The sequence below is a fragment of the Anser anser genome, assembly GCF_964211835.1.
Source record: "Anser anser genome assembly, chromosome: Z".
Classification (NCBI taxonomy): Eukaryota; Metazoa; Chordata; class Aves; order Anseriformes; family Anatidae; genus Anser; species Anser anser.
The window spans coordinates 62,623,396-62,629,482 of record NC_139723.1 but is presented as its reverse complement, the minus strand read 5'-3'; positions in this window follow the sequence as shown (position 1 = coordinate 62,629,482).

Sequence of the window (6,087 nt, the reverse complement as noted above, 5' to 3'; positions counted from 1 at the left end):
GGCCTCACCTGGAGTGCTGTGTCCAGTTCTGGGCTCCCCGGTACAAAAAAGACAGGGATCTCCTGGAAAGAGTCTAGCAGAGGGCCACAAAGATGATACGGGGCCTGGAACATCTTCCCTATGGAGAAAGGCTGAGAGACCTGGGTCTGTTCAGCCTGGAGAAAAGAAGACTGAGAGGGGATCTCATCAATGTTTATAAATACCTGAGGTGTGGGAGACAGAGGGATTTGGCCAACCTCTTTTCAGGGGTTTGTGCGGACAGGACAAGGGGTAATGGCCACAAGACGGAGCACAGGAAGTTCCGCACCAACATGCAAAAGAACTTCTTCACGGTGAGGGTGACGGAGCACTGGAACAGGCTGCCCAGGGAGGTTGTGGAGTCTCCTTCTCTGGAGATATTCAAGGCCTGTCTGGACACCCACCTGGGCAGCCTGCTCTAAGGAACCTGCTTTGGCAGGGGGGTTGGACCCGAAGATCTTTTGAGGTCCCTCCCAACTCCTACAATTCTGTGATTCTGTGATTCTGTGATATCATGAACCCAGTGTAGCAAAAGTGTCTTTGCCAAAAGTTACAACTGTATACAACAATTCTTGCTGTTAGAAGAATGTGGGTAACCTCTCCCCACTATTAGCATTAATCTGCAATCTTGTGAACTTTCATACCCTTCATTATGATCCAGACCAGACAGGAAAACCAAGTATAAATTTTGCACAGTTAGATCTTAAACCTGAAGCCAGAGAAGGAGAGGTAGTCCCATTTCCTTGTAAATTTTACTAGGTCATCACTTAATTTTGTTTCAATTAGAAACAGCCCCAAATCCATCTCCCCGTCTCTTGAGATTCTCCTCAAAGAAGTGGACGGGAGCACTGCACTACCTTACTCCATCACATCTTCTATAATGAGCTGCATTGCAGTCATAAGATCCAAAAGCATTCAGGTATCTACTTCCACCACATAAGCTGCACTGAGGCTAAAGACCTGGAAATTTGGCTGTCCTACTCCATGTGGTCATTGTGGCAAGGTGGACCATGAAATATGTCTGTCTGTAGGGTGCATTTTGTGTTTGCCTACATCAGGCATCACCTGAATAGCAGAGGAAGAAGACAGTGTGCAAAGGGGATCCCATGTATAATGGGCAAAACATGAGTTTCTAATGTTCCTTCAAGGGTTCTTGGAGCTGTTGACTGGTCGAGATGACAAAACCTTTTCTTGCAGTCCACCTGGATGTGGTAAAATGCAATATTATGTATTCACATTTATGAATCTGAATCCATGAGCTTCTTTGATCCATGGGAGACGCCATCTACTCTTGTTGGAAATCACTGACCCCTTCCTCAGGGGAGAAACTTTTCTCCCTCAGAGACAACACTGACTGGCACTGTAGAAACCCTCTAGAGATACACAGATTCAAACTAATTACCACCCATGGCTGAACTCCCATTCCCTAGCAAGTTCCTAGAGGCATTCACCTCAAAGCTCACTGAAGGGATAACTTCTCTGCAGGAACAGTGGGTATCTGAGCATTTGTATCACTCACCCGATCTTGGGAATGCCATGTAATGACCTGTTGTTTCCTAAGAGAATGGGTTTAACAGAAATCAAGAATAAAGGACAGTAGAATGGATTTTTAAGGTCATGGAGGAGTATAATACACACTGCCTGTTAAAATATCGTGTGTTGGTTGGACAACACTGATTCTAACTCTGTTTCTTTAATATGTGAAGGGTTTTGGACTATATTTGTTTCCGGCAAAGTGTGAAATCCTTGCAGGCACTTTTCAACTGATATATTTATTAGGCATAAGGGAAAATACTGTCTGGATTAGGCATGGATTTTGTAACTGAAGCACATCTGACTATATCTCAAAGGTATATAGCCTGATTTAGAAAACTCACCAGTAAAAAAATAATAATAAAAAAACCCTGTTACTTTCTTTGTAAATATCTCACCAAGTGCTTCCTAAAATAATACATTTGAAACTGCTTACCTGTATCTAGCTACTCTATTCAGTAAATATAATCTATAGATAAAAATTAAATTGTGTAAGTTGAGGGAACTGTAATATGCTTTAGGAAACAGTAATCAGAGAAACATCCTTAGCGCAATAATCAGCTTTTCCCTTTTCTATGTAAAATTAAATTGTGATGTCCATATATGTTAGGTATAGCTACATAGTTTTGTACATTTTGTGTGTGTGTGTATACAGATGGACGCCTATATGTATATGCATGTTCATGCAGCAAACAGATTGAGCCATTTGTTTAAATGTCTTGATGCCTACAGCAAACTAAGCCATTATGCAGTTTATTAACAGGAGACTGCAGATGACTGTGTGAAAAGCTTCTTATTATTAATGATTATTTGAAAAATAAAATGATGGGAAAATGAAAATGCCATATTCAACTATAACACAAAAATGACAGTATTTGTATGAGAGAGTAAAAAATGTTAAGCACCCAGACCCAGTGGTATGGCTGCACAATACCCTCACTATGCAAAACTCACAGGAACATTAACATTATCAGTCTAAGGAGATGACTGTAAAATAGCTGTTTCTGAAGGACTAGGATTTTTAAAGGTTAATGTTGGTGTATTTGGTTGATGTAACAAGAGAAGCCAGGCAAACAGGAAGAGATAAATAATCGATCTGTTAAAAATAGGGTTTCTCTAACATATTAGAAATGAGAAGTGCCCACAAAACCCCCCATACAAGTGACGTATTAGATATGTTAACTAAGAGAGCAGAAAGAAGAAGAGAGAACCAGTGCCAGTTTCAGTTCCTAATCACTACAGCAGAGGCCACACAATCTCATCAGGCTAGGTAAGAGGGAAGCCATCATCTTAGAAGTTGGAAAGAAAATGTATTCCTCCAGTCAGCTACAAAGGACGAGGATCAAGAAATGACATGCTTGTGGAAGAGGGTCTCATTGTTCAAGTGTAATTGGAACATGCACGGCAAATTTCTTGCAGTGAAATATATTCTTGGTTCTCCTACAGAGGCATTTGGTCAATGAGAATCTCCATCCTTTACTGGACTCAGGGGGGAACATGACTACTGAGGATAAGGAAAAGCTGAAGTTTTTAATGCCTTCTTTACATCTGTCTTTACTAGTCAGACCACTTAACCTCAGGGTACTCAGCCTCCCGACGTGGAAGTCTGGGACAGGCAACAGAAGAAACCCCCCACAGTTCCGGTGGAAATAGTTAGAGACCTGCTGCTCTACCTGGACTGTCAAAAGTCCATTGGGCTGGATGGGATCCACCCGCGGGTGCTGAGGAAGTTGGCAGATGTGATTTCTGGGCTGCTTGGTCAACTGGAGCAGTCCCGGATGACTGGGGACTTGCTATTGTGACACCCATCTATAAGAAGAGTTGTAAGGCAGACCTGGGGAACCACAGGCCTGACAGCCTGACCTTGGTGCCAGGAAAGGTGATGGAAGAGGTCATCTTGAATGCAATTACCCAGCACATGTGGGACCACTGGGGGATCAGGCCTAGTCAGGATGGGTTCATGAAAGGCAAGTCCTGCTTGACCAACCTCATCTCCTTCTATGACCGGGTGACCTGCCTGGTGGATGAGGGAAAGGCTGTTGACATAGTCTACCTAGACTTCAGCAAAGCCTTTGACATGGTCCCCTACAGTTTTCTCCTGGAGAAGCTGGCAGCCCATGGCTTGGACAGGTACACTCTTTGATGAGTTAAAAACTGGCTGGATGGCCAGGCCCAGAGAGCGGTGGTGAACGGAGTGAAATTCAGCTGGTGACCAGTCACCAGTGGTGTTCCCCAGGGGTTGGTGTTGGGGCCCATCCTGTTTAATATCTTTATTGATGACTTGGATGAGGGAACTGAGTGCACCCTCAGTAAGTCTGCAGACAACACCAAGTTCGGGGGAAGGGTTGATCTGCCAAAGGGTAGGAAGGCCCTACAGAGGGACCTGGACAGGATGGGTTGATGGGCAGAGGCCAATGGGATGAGGTTCAACATAGCTAAGTGCTGGGTCCTGCACTTTGGTCACAGCAACCCCATGCAGTGCTACAGGCTTGGGGCAGAGTGACTGGAAAGCTGTGCAGAGGAAAAGGATCTGGGGGTGCTGATTGATGCTCGCCTGAACATGAGCCAGCAGTGTGCCCAGGTGGCCAAGAAGACCAATGGCATCATGGCTTGGATCAGGAATAGTGTAGCCAGCAGGACCAGGGAGGTGATCGTCCCCCTGTACTCTGCTCTGGTGAGGCTGCACTTCGAGTACTGTGTTCTGTTTTGGGCCCCTCACTACGAGAAGGACATTGAGGCCCTCAGGCATGTCCAGAGAAGGGCTACGAAGCTGGCGAAGGGCCTGGAACACAAGTCCTATGGGGAGCGGCTGAGGGAACTGGGGTTGTTTAGTCTGGAGAAGAGGAGGCTCAGGGCAGACCTTATTGCTCTCTACAACTACCTGAAAGGAAGGTGGGGGGAGCTGGGGGTTGGACTCTTCTCACAGATAACTAGTGATAGGACTAGAGGGAATGGCCTCAAGTTGCTCCAGGGGATGTTCAGCTGGAAATCAGGAGACATTTCTTCTCAGAAAGAATAGTCAGGAGTCACCATCCCTGGGGCTGCTTAAGGAAAGGTTGGACGTGGTGCTTAGGAACATGGTTTAGTGGGTGACATTGGTGGTAGAGGGATGGTTGGGCCAGATGATCTTGGAGGTTTTTTCCAGCCTTAATGATTCTATTATTCCATGACAGACACCTTCAAACTGATCATCATTCTAATATTGTTTAACACAACCCTTCACCAAAAGGTAACAGTTGACAGCAGTAAGCCTTTAAACTTAAGAATACACTGCATCTCAGCCTGGCAACTGTAATGCAGTAGTGGATTGCACTCATTACCTAGACATCACTACAGACACAGTATTTGTACAAACTACACTGGGAAACAGACAAATTGTTTCTGCTTCCAGGAAGTGTACAGTATGTTATATATCTGGAATACCACCCAGAAAACTTAGAATATCCTGAACCAAAAAACAACTTTTTTTTTTTTCAAGGTTGAAAGAAAGATTTAAAAAGAGATACACTGAAATTCCTACAACATACAAAGATAGAGAAATGGAAACTGGATTAAAAGAGCTGGAAGCAGGCTGTGTTGTTAGTTTAATGGAGGGTTTCAAAGATGCTCAGAAGCAGAGTTCTGAAGTCAGATTTAATTAACAAGACAAAAGGCACTCTCCCAAAGTCCATCAAAGCCTTGCAAGGCTCTTGAGTCTATGTGTACTGCACAGGGACCTGGAGTGCTTCCATCTCATGGTTTGAAGAATGTATTCCATCACAGTCTTTACGAAGACTGTGCAACATCTACAACCTTCCGGACTGGCTGCCATGAAGTTCAAAGCTCTGTATTTGTCCACACGATGCTGCATAACACAGCTTACATCTCTGTGTTTTTTCTATCCTGCCCCTTCTAGGTGTGTGAATAGTGATACAGCAGCGTAAGTTAAAATAAGGAGGTTAGTTAAAATGGCAGAAAGTAAAAGTGAAGTTCAGGAATGTATTTTCCTCACTGCATTAAAGAATAAAGAAGATCCTCACTCATGTTGCTAATCTGAGTAAGCTTCGTTCCTCTCCTACTTTATCAAGTACTTTCTTCTCTCTCTCTCTCTCTCTCTCTTTTTTGGGGGTTGGGGTTGGGGGGAGGAGTGTGTGTGGGGGTGTTGGGTATGGATATTTGAGGATTACAGCTCATACAACTGTATGCAGTGTTATGTTCTGCAGTGCTTCCTTTCAATGAATGAGCCACAATGAAACAAATCAACATTTGCCAGCTTGGAGAGGATACCAAATTATTTAGGGAGACTGTCATAGAGCAGATTGGTGATTAGAAAATATTACCATGGAAATCCTGGCAGACATAGCTGCGGTCGCAAAGTAATCCCAGTGGCTGTGCCCTTAGTCTTTAGGAATAGCACCTCTGAGTTGGCAATACAGCTTCAGTGAGCTTTACAGTGACTAAGTAGAAGAGCAGAGGTATGCTAAAGGAGGAGTGAACATATCCTACTTTCAAACTGGTGTATGGTGGTGATCAACTTTAGTTTGCTGAGAAACTGCA